Source organism: Panthera uncia, chromosome B1 (genome assembly GCF_023721935.1).
Source record: "Panthera uncia isolate 11264 chromosome B1, Puncia_PCG_1.0, whole genome shotgun sequence".
NCBI lineage: Eukaryota > Metazoa > Chordata > Mammalia > Carnivora > Felidae > Panthera > Panthera uncia.
In genome coordinates this window covers 2,617,747-2,628,561 of record NC_064811.1, presented here as the reverse complement: position 1 = coordinate 2,628,561, position 10,815 = coordinate 2,617,747, and the positions used below count along the sequence as shown (strand labels likewise).

General features: G+C 50.8%; 1 long non-coding RNA gene across 1 annotated transcript in view; it reads left to right on the top strand.

Annotated features, from left to right (window-relative positions):
- LOC125923934 (uncharacterized) overlaps nt 1-2,270 on the top strand; it is a 7,702-nt gene extending 5,432 nt beyond the window's left edge. Inside the window, exon 2 of the long non-coding RNA XR_007458199.1 lies at nt 1,955-2,270. This is a non-coding gene — a long non-coding RNA (uncharacterized LOC125923934). The remainder of the gene's footprint in view (nt 1-1,954) is intronic.
- The last annotated feature ends 8,545 nt before the right edge of the window (nt 2,271-10,815 follow it).

The following is a 10,815-nucleotide window of genomic DNA, read 5'->3' as shown; positions in this document are numbered from 1 at the left end:
GGCTTTCAGCAACCCCCCCAAACCCAGCGTGGGCCCCCAACCCACCCGCCTTCCCTAGGCTGGACGCACACGCTGCCTCACAGACCCCCTCTGCGGACTGCAGACCTGAGAGCGAGGTCGGGCTGCTCGCCACTGCCCCGCGGCCATAGCCCCGTCCTCCCCCTCCACCCATCATCCTCTCCTCCTCCCCTCCTGCCCCCCCTCCCCCCCCCCCCTCCCCCCCCCCCCCCCCTCTGCCCCTCCTCCTCCCCTCCCGTTTCCCTACCTCTCCCCCCTCCTCCTCCTCCCCTCCTGCTCCCCATCCCCCCACCCCTCCCTCCTCCCCCTCCTCCCCTCTGGCTTCTCTTCCCCTCTCCCCTCCCCCTCCTCTCCCTCCTCCTCTCCCTACCCTCCTCACCATCATCCTCCTCATCATCATCTTTGCCCCCTGTAGTCACTACCTGCTCTCCCTCCTCCCCCCCTCCTCCCTCTTGGTCTTCTCTGCCTTCAGCACCAGCACTGGATTCCTGGCGGTCTCCTCCACCATCACCTCTCTCTTCCCTGAGCCCTCTGCCCTGCAGCAGGGTTGAAGGGCACTTCCCAAACACGGTCCTCTCATCCAGTGTGGGGCTGGGCGCCCTCACCCCATCTCACAGAAGGGAAAACAGGAGCCGGAGGCGACCCAGGCCGCCCCAAGACACGTGCCAGCCAGGGCCATCCCATGCGGGTAGCAGACTCCAGGGCCCAGCCCTCACCTCGCGGCACCTGTGTGGCTGTGTGAGGTGGGGGGGGGGGGAGCTGCTGTCCGAGGCCTCCCCTCGGGTCGGAGCCCCCCAGACTCAAGCGCGGGGCCGGCCCAGCCACCCCTAACCCTCTCCTCCTCCTCCACCTCCACCATCCACACGTCCCCGCAGGGCCGACAGGCCCCTCAGACCAGCGGCCCCCTCCCGCCCCCCGTGCAGGGAGAAGGGTCGCGGACCTTGTTTGCTGCCCTGCCCACCCGCCCCGTTTGGCTTCAGCCTCCCCCCACCCCCAGTTAACAAGCCCCAGTCTCCGGCCAACTCGTCATACTCCTGGCATGCAGACAGCCCTTGCATGGGTTTTTATCAAACCATTAATAATTTCAGATTCTAAAGAGGGCTCTGTTGTGTGCAGCCTCCCACGGCAGCCACTTAAGCCCTCCGTGAGTCACTGAGATCTGGCAGCCCGGGGCTGTCATTGCCCAGGTGCAGTTAGGTGCCCCCGCGGGGGCCGCAGGCAACCAGGGCCAGGGGCTGCGCTCGTCCCCCAACAGGGACCCGCCCAGGCAGGTGACTGGCAGGGCTGGGAAAGGCCTGTTTGTCGCATGAGCTTATGAACAGATGGATGGAGGGGTGGTTTGATTTTTTTTTTAAGATGAAATTATTTTATGATTATACAAATAATCTATTCCCAGTGTGGGAATTTTGGGAAAATATAAGAAAGTTCAAAGGAAAAGAAAAAAACAAACAAAAAAAAACCCAAGTCCTCCTGTTCCCCAGAGACACTGCCGGGAACATTTTGGGGCCACTTCTGTGCTATAGGCTTTTCTGGTAGATATGGTTTTGTATATTATCTTCTGCACTCAACACTTTCCAGTTTATTAAATATTCATTAAAAGCATAACTTTTTAAAGTCTTCTTATTATGGAATTTTTCAAACATACACGAAAAGAAAGAGAATTATGTAAGGAACACCCAGGTAGCCACCCCCAGCTTCAATAATTATCAACATTTTGCTTATTTTATCCCATCCATTTCACCACCCCTCCTAGTTTATTCTTTTTTCTGGCGGAATACTGTTCCGGGTTGAATTGCGTCCCCCCCCCCAAAAAAGATCTAGCCACGTTCTAACCTCTAGTACCTGTGAAGGTGACCTTATGTGGGAACAGGGTCATTGCAGATGAGACGAGACTGGTGTAGGGTGGACCCTATTCCGACACGACTGGCTTCCTTAGGAGAAGAGGTCAGGACACAAAGACCCAGACGTGGCAGGAGGAGCCTGTGTGAAGAGAGCGGCAGCGACTGGGGCACAGGGGCAAGCACAGGAGCACCAAGGATCGCCAGCAGCCCACCAAGGAAGGACACTCCCAGAGCCCCAGAGGGAGCCCAGCCCTGCTGATACCTGAGTTCCGGCTTCTGTTCTCCAGGACTGAGAGAGGATACATTTCTTTTGTTTTAGCCGCCCAGTTTGTGGTGCTTTGTTCTGGCGGCCCCAGGAAACTAACTCAAATACTTTAAAGCAAATCTCAAGAATAAAAAAACATTTTTAAATGTTTGCTTACTTATTTTGAGAGAGAGCATGCAAGCAGGGGAAGGGCAGACAGAGGCGGGGACAGAGAGAGAATCCCAAGCAGGTTCCATGCTGTCAACAAAGAGCTCAACGCAAGGCTCGAACTCATGAACCGTGAGATCATGACCTGAGTAAGTTGGATGCTTACCGATTGAGCCAAGTTTGAGCCCTGCGTTGGGCTCTGACCTGACAGTGTGGGGCCTGCTTATGATTCTCTCTCTGTCTCTCCCTTTCTCTCTCTGCCTATCCTCTGCTCACACTCTCTCCTCCCGAAATAAAAAAACTTAAAAAAAAAAAAAAGCAGTTTTCATGGCTACATAATATTTCACCGGATGCCTGCACCATGCTAAGAACATAGTAAGTGGGGGAAATGCTGTGCAAGGATGGGCAGAACGCTAACCGTGTGTCTTTATGAAATTTTTCATAATGGACATAAAAAGAAGGGAGAGGGGAAATACATCAGGCAATTTTAATGATTGTGAATGGGGGATTCAAACCTGTTGAGTTCATACTCTGTGCCAGTTACCACAAAAGGTATTGTACTTCATTTAGTATGACCAACATGAGGTGGGGCATTATGATCCCAACTTATGGAGAAAGAAGTTGAAGCTCAGATTAAGTAAATTAAGTAGCCCGCCCAAGGTCACCCTGCTAGTAAGTGGCCAAGACCCAAACCACACTAGACCCCGCACTTTTCACCCCCGACAAGGGTCTGTCCTGTGCATCTCTGTGGACAGTGACCAGAGCCGAGATGCCAGGTCAGGCCCAGCTGCACATTTGTCTTCTTGACTTCCTCTTCTACCCACATGGCCATGCACCCCTCCAACAGCTGCTCCATAGACATATGTCTAGACTTTGCATTATCATTAAAGATGAACCCTCCAGTGTCTCACATTCAAGCAACCCCCTGTACTGACAGCCTCACATCTTTCCATCTCACAGAGGCTAGTAGCCCCACCCTAAGAAAATGACCACCCTGTGATTCACAATCCATTTCCCATTACCCTCCCTGGCCTCACCCCTTCATGCCCTCACTTCTTTCGTTACTCAGCTGAATTTCCATGGTAGATCGCTGTAATCTTCTTTGTGTGCGTGCACACTCACACAGAGCACACACTCCTCAACTCTCTTATCCTCTCATTTATTGTATTCTGCTACCAAAGCCCCAACTCTGGTCAAATCCAGCTCTCCATCTAATCTGCATTTGCACGTGATCAAGAAGAAAAGAAGATGTAAATTACTGATCTCACGAATGAAAGAGGAGACATTACCATAGACCCTACAGACATCAAGCGTATAATAAGGGAGCATTATGAACGACTTTATATCAATGAATGCAACACCTTTGATGGAATTTATGAAGACATAAATTATCAAAACTAATGGAAGCATGTTTACTGGAATTGAACAATTAAGTAATGGGTGGCAGATGGTGGGAGCCAAGTTTCTCTCCACTGGCATGGGAAGTTACAGATAAGCAAGGAGAGGAGGCTAGCATGATCCCTATGATGATGGATTAGAGTTACAGGCATCAGTATTTCGGTTTAATACAGATACAAATGGCCACATATAGAAATATTTATACATATGTGTATGTATATGGGTTATTATAAACACATATATCTCCTTGCTGCCCCATTCTTGATTTCTAACACTTTTCTTCAATGAAAGGAACAAGGGCTCCTCAGAAAAATGGCTGATTCTAGGACTGGGGCAGGAAACACACAAGATGATTCTGGGGCTCCTATAGCACCAGAACATAATAAGTGCTGAAACACACATACACACAACGAAGGGATTAATTTAAATTATTGGAAACTTGAAATTGAAGTATTTTAAGATACTTTTAACAATAGGATTAAAACAATGAAATACTCAAGGATTAATCTAACAAAATATGTGTAGGATTCATAAGTTGAAAACTACAAAACATTACTGAGAGAAACCAAAGACCTAAGTTAATGGAGGCTATACCATGTTCATCGATCAGAGGACAAGTGTTATTAAAATGACAATTATTTCCTCAAATTAATCCACAGTTTCACTGCAATCCCAAGCTTTTTTCAAAAAGAAGTTGACAAGTTGGTCATAAAAATTTTGTTGAGGGGTGCCTGGGTGGCTCCGTCGGTTAAGCGGCCGACTTTGGCTCAGGTCATGATCTCGCGGTCCATGGGTTCGAGCCCCGCGTCGGGCTCTGTGCTGACTGCTCGGAGCCTGGAGCCTGTTTCAGATTCTGTGTCGCCCTCTCTCTGACCCTCCCCCGTTCATGCTCTGTCTCTCTCTGTCTCAAAAATAAATAAACGTTAAAAAATTTTTTTAAATTATGTTGAAATACAAAGGATTTACCAAGGTTAAAGTCCTCTTGACAAAAAAAAAATAACAAATTTGAAAGGCTCGCTGTACCTGATTTCCAAACATTATAAAGCTACAGTAATCAAGACAATATGGTTTTGTTGTGATGATAAACATATATGTCAATGAAACAAAACAGAGGGTCTAGAAATAAATCTACGTGTACCTGGTCAACTGATGTTTTCTTTAAGTAAGCTCCACACCCAACATGGGGCTTAAACTCTCGATGCTGAGATCAAGGGAAATATTCTCTTACTGACTGAGCCAGCCAGGTGCCCCTCAACTAATTTTTAAGAAAAGTACCAAGGTAATTCAACGGAGGAAAAGGTAATGTTTCCCTCCAAAAAAGTGCTGGAACAACTGGATATCTATAAAGGAGAGAGTGAAATTCAGCTCTTACCTTACACCGTATAGAAGATTAACATGAAATGGATCATAAACCTAACTGTAAGAGCTGAGCCTATAAAACTTTCAGAATATTACATAGGAGAAAATCTTTACAACATTTGGCTAAGCAAAGATGTATTAGATAGAACATATAAAACACAAACCATGCAAAACAAAATTAAATGGACTTCATCAAAATAACAAAACTTTTGATCTTTGAAAAACATCATTAAGAAAGTAAAAAGACAGACCAAAGACCACAAACAATATTTGTAATACATATATCTGACAAAGGACTTGCATTCAGAATATACAAAGAAATTCAACTCAATAATAAATACAGCTCAGTAATAAGAAAACAAACAAGGGGTGCCTGGGTGGCTCAGTCAGTCAGGCATTTGACTCTTGAGACCAGCCCAGGTCACGATCTCGCGGTCATGAGATCAAGCCCTAGGTCGGGTTCTGTGCATCAGCCTGCTAGGTATTTTCTCTCTCCCTCTCTCTCTGCCCCTCCCTCACTCATACATGTGCACAAGCACTCTCTCTCTCAAAATAAACATTTGAAACAAAACAAAAAACAAAAAAAATTATAAGTTGATGAGGTTTTTTTAATAATTTTTTAACCTTTTTTTATTTATTTTTGAGAGACAGAGCATAAGCAGGGGAGGGGCAGAGAGAAATAGAGACACAGAATCCAAAGCAGGCTCCAGGTTCTGAGCTGTCAGCACAAAGCCTGACACAGGGCTCGAACCCACGAACCATGAGATCATGACCTGAGCTGGTCAGATGCTTGACTGACTGAGCCACCCAGGTGGCCTGGTGAGATTTGAATAGAAACTTAACTAAAGAAAATATACGATTGGATACTAAGCACTTGAAATGATGCTCAGCCACATTATTGGCCAAAGAATTATGAGTTAAGACCAGGGTCCTCAGGTGGCTCTGATGGTTAAGCATATGACTCTTGATTTCAGCTCTGGTCATGATCTCATGGTTCTCGGATTGAGCCCTGAGTCGGACTCTGCACTGACAGCACAGAGCCTGCTTGGGTCTCTGTCTCTGTCTCTCTCTCTCTCTCTCTTTCTCTCTCTCTCTCTGCACTTTCTCCCACCTCTCTCTCAAAATAAATAAATAAACTTAAAATAAGAGACCCTAATGAGATACTACCACACATCCTCTAGAATGGCCAAAATTAATAGACTAACCATGCCAAGTGTTCATCGGGATATGAAGCCACTGGAATGCTCCATCATTGATTGTAGCAATAAAAAACAGTGCAACTTCTTTGGAAAATATTCTGAGTTTCTTATCACATTGAGTATAAACTTACCACATAATCCAGCACATATCTACACGAAGACTCTGACGCAAACGCTTTTATTCATAACAGTCAAAAATTAGACACAACCCAGATGTCTCTCAACAGGTGCATGGCAGTGGCTGTGATGTGTCCGTATGGCGGGACCCTGCTCGGCAGTGAAACCAGCTACCTCCGCACGGCCTGTGGGAATCCCGAAAGCGCTCTCGACAGAAGGATGTCAGGCATTTGACTCTTGAGGTACCAGAGAGCACGCACTGTGTGTTCCACGTAGGTAAACTCCCGGAGGACGACGAACTGTGGTGACACAGAGCCTGTGCTTAAGGTGGACACGGACAGAAGGGGTGCAGAGAAGGTTTGATCGTGCCGCTGGTTACACAGATGTATACACGTAACCAAACTCATCAAACTATAGACTCAAAGGGTACATGTGATCGTATGTGAATTACACCTCAACAGGGCTGATCGAATGGAAACCTTCCCCAACATCCCATCACACCCATCACCGCTTTTCTCCGTAGAATGGAATGCCTTCTACATACTATGCCATTTACTTGTTTGTTATGATTTTGGGGGTCTTTCTTCCTCAGCAAGAGCAGAGGTTTTTGTGTGTGTGTTTTACTCACTGATACAGGTCCAGAAGCCTATGGCCAGGACAGGAGCCTTGTAGGATGTCAGTCGATATTTCCTGAATTTATCAATCAGTGAATAAAGATCACATTAGAAGGACTTGCCTCGCCGGGTCACAAGCCTTTGGATAATGTTGTAATATTTTAAAAGGAGGTGGTTTGGGGGCACCTGGGTGGCTCAGTTGGTTAGGTGACCGACTTCAGCTCAGGTCATGATCTCACAGTTTGTGAGTTCGAGCCCCGCATCACGCTCTGTGCTGACAGCTCAGAGCCTGGAGCCTGCTTCGGATTCTGTGTCTCCCCCTCTCTCTGTCCCCTCCCCTGCTCACATTCTGTGCCTGCCTCTCTGTCTCTCAATAATAAATAAACGTTAAAAAATTTTTTTTTAATAAATAAAAATGAAAGGAGGTGGTTTTGATGGAGGAAACCAGAGAACCCAGTAGGGATCCAGCCACGTGCAGAAATGTCTGTGGCAGTGGTGGGTTGCCGGTCTATGCAGGGAGCATGGACTCCCTTGGCGAGGGGTCCTGGCTGTCTGTGGAAAAGAAGGATTGGTTCCTTATGGCACCACACACACACACACACACACACACACACACACACAAATCTGGACAGCTTCAAAGCTGTGAAAGACAAAACTTGAAAACCTAAAGAGAAAGGAGACCCATTTTTATAACACAAGTGAGGAAGGGTCTAATAATGAGCCACAGCGACCACAAACCATAGCAAAATGGTTCATCAATTTAGCTCCATGAAGGTAATAAATTCTGTTCATTAAAATCCAGCATGTATCTTCCTTGCTTAAAAAAAAAAAAAAACTCATGCTGAAATACTTACAAGTAAATAAAGGGAAAGTAACATGTTGATGCAAAGGGGACTGTGGCGAAATCGAAACAAGACACCCAAAAGAAAGGGAAAAGGCAAAGCTACTCACTGACTGCAACACACAGAACTCAGCAAAGGAATAATATCCACAATATGTAAAGAGCTCCCACAAACCAACAAGAAAATAAAGGCAACACGAAAGAAAAGTGGATGGAGATCAAAACAGGGATTACACAGAAGAGGAACTACACATGCAAGTAAACTTCTTCTCATTATGAGCTCACTACCCATGCAAATTAGGACAGTGACCTACTGTCCCCATCTGAGACCAGCCAGGTAGCAAAAGGCACCACCTCCAACAATGGTCGTTGTTGGGGCTGCAATGGTGGGCCGAGGGGCTCAGACTCTGCTGGAGGGAATGTAGATTACACATCGCTGGCTGCGGTGGAGAAGGATTTCCACCCCGTGACCCCCAAATCCCACACCTTTGAGCAGGTGCGTCTCATCTTTCCGATAGCTTTTGCTGAACAGCTACTCTATGCCGGGCACTTTAAAGGCAGCTTGCGACTTGACCCTCACAGGCTCTATAAGGCGGGATCATCATCTTGGAGGTGGGACTATGGAGAAGCCAGATGCTCGGCCCCCCGCCCACCCAGCTAGAAAGGGAGCTTGCTGTCCCGGGGCGCTCAGAAGCCGCCTCGCTCGTGAGTGAGCGGGGTACGTGCTGACAGGGGCCGGCTCCGGGGCCCTGGAGATAAAAGCAGGCAGGTTGCTCGTACCGGAGGCAGCATGCAAATTACTCGAGTCACTCCAACATTCACATTCCTTTCCAAGTGGCTTGGAAACACCTGCTCCTTGATTATCCCGAGGAGCAATCGGGTTAAGCGTAAGCCTTTAATGCCGCCTCGTGAAAGGAGCGTGGGGCCTCCGTCTGGCGACACTCGGTGAATCGCTTGCCTATGGGAGCTCCGTTTCCCCCCACAACGAAGTCGGAAAAGCCCCTTGTAATTATTTAGCGGTCGGAGCAGGAGCAGGGAGGCCTGTCATGACCACTGGAGATACAGAGGAGCACAGAGACGCAGCCACGGCCCCTGGAGCCTGGTCGGGTGACAGGTGGGCCCGGGACGGAAGCCACCCTAGCTCTGCGCGGTGCTGGCTCAGCTCTCGGTGCAGCCGCCCCCTGGGAGGGCCCAGGGGGTCCAGCTCTCTGCGCTGGCCTGGGGGCCCACGTGGAGTAGTTATGCACCAGGGCTCCGGGGGCAGATCCGCCAAAAGGTGGCCCTGGCCACCTCACGCTCACTCTGCCTCAGTTTCCTGGCCTGTAAAATGGGAACGACGATAGTACCTTCTGTGTGGGACCAAAGGTAACACACACAAAACCCTTAGAAAGCGCCAGGCACCCAGTGGGTCCTGCGTTGGCATCGGCCAGCAGGACCGCTATGGCTTTAAAGAACCCCCACCCGCAGGCGCCCTTAGGCTGGACCCTCCCCAAGCCCCGCTCCAATGCCGCTGTCCACTGGACATCAGCGGGACTCCGGATCCTTCCCTGCTCGCCCAGCTCCACCTGTGCCAGACGTATCTGCTCCAGCCACCGGTGACCTCGTCCCGCCGTTGCTCAGACCGGGGCCCCCGGGGTCTGGGTGTGTCAGGCCCGGCGGGACATCGTAGCAAACAACCCACATCCCTGAAGCGGAAAGCGGGGGAGCGCGGCTGGTGCGCCCGTCCGCTGATCGCATCGCGTGAGGACCCAGGCTGGCCGGCCTGGAATGTGCCGCCCAGAGGGCAGCCGTCCGCTGGGCGCGAGGCTTGAAAGACGCACGCCCACACCTCCGCCTCGGGACCGGAGCCTCCGGAAGCCATTCAGGATGCGGGGGAAGACAGAGCTGCGGGAAAAGGCACCGCGATGGGGGATGAGCGGCCGTGGGGCGGGTGAACAGGAGCCCTCTGCAGAGACTGGCGCCTGAAGCACGCCGTATGATTCGGCCACGCGGCCCGGGAAGGCAGGCTGAAGGGCAGGGCGGGCTCCACAGGCCACACGTGTGATCTTCATGGGGGACGGTGGGCGAGGCCCAGCGGGAAGGGCAAATGGCAAGAAGGCGGTGCTCGGAGCGCCCCGTGGACCCAGAGCGCCCTGGGGGCCGTGCCGGCCGGCCGCCCACGTCCGCAGGATGCTCTTCTCCACGCTGTGGGTGTCCCACATCTGTCCAGCCGCTTCCCGCCCCTCCCCGGCGGCATCACCTGCCCTGTGCCCCATTTTCTCCCCGCAGTGATGAAGTCTGCCGGCCGTGTCTCCTGTGCCATCTGCTAGGGACCCCGACGGCACGATAAAAGGATTCTTTCTTCACCGGGTTAAATATTCCTCGACATGATGCTTGTCACCTACAGGGACGTGGAGTCCTGCTCTGCGGGTGCAGACTAGAGCGGGGCGAGTCCGACGCGGGCAGGGGGCAGGAACCCCCACCCACGCCCACCGCCCCCCCCCCACTCACACCGCAGGACTGAACTTGGCCCTGCCACTCTTGGGTCTCCCCCAAGCACAGGTGATGAGTCGCATGCATCCCCATGAGTGCTCCCCGTCACCTGTGCCTCCTCCACCACAGCGTTTGGGGCCCCAGCAGACACGTCACACCTGCCTCTCCCCCTCCGACTCCCTAGACCCAGGCCCCCGGCTTCCGCAGCCCCGTGTGCTCAGGACCCCTCTCAGGGCTGCCCCGGCCGCGGGGGAGGGCAGCGGGATGTGCCCTTGGGCTTCCCGGGGTGCATGGGGGCCATGGCACATATGACCGAGCCGTGAGCGATGTAGGAAGCCGGCTGTGACGTTATAAATGCACCAGGTCTCTGCCATTCCCTAAGGCACAGACATCAGAATACTTCGTCATCCAACAAACCAAACAACGGTGACCAAGCAGAGGGATGAACTCGCTTCCCAGGCCGGGCGGTGAGACCCCGCCCACCCCCGGCCCCTGGCCTGTGACATGTTCTTTTAGACCAACATGGGGTATTTCTGTGTTTATT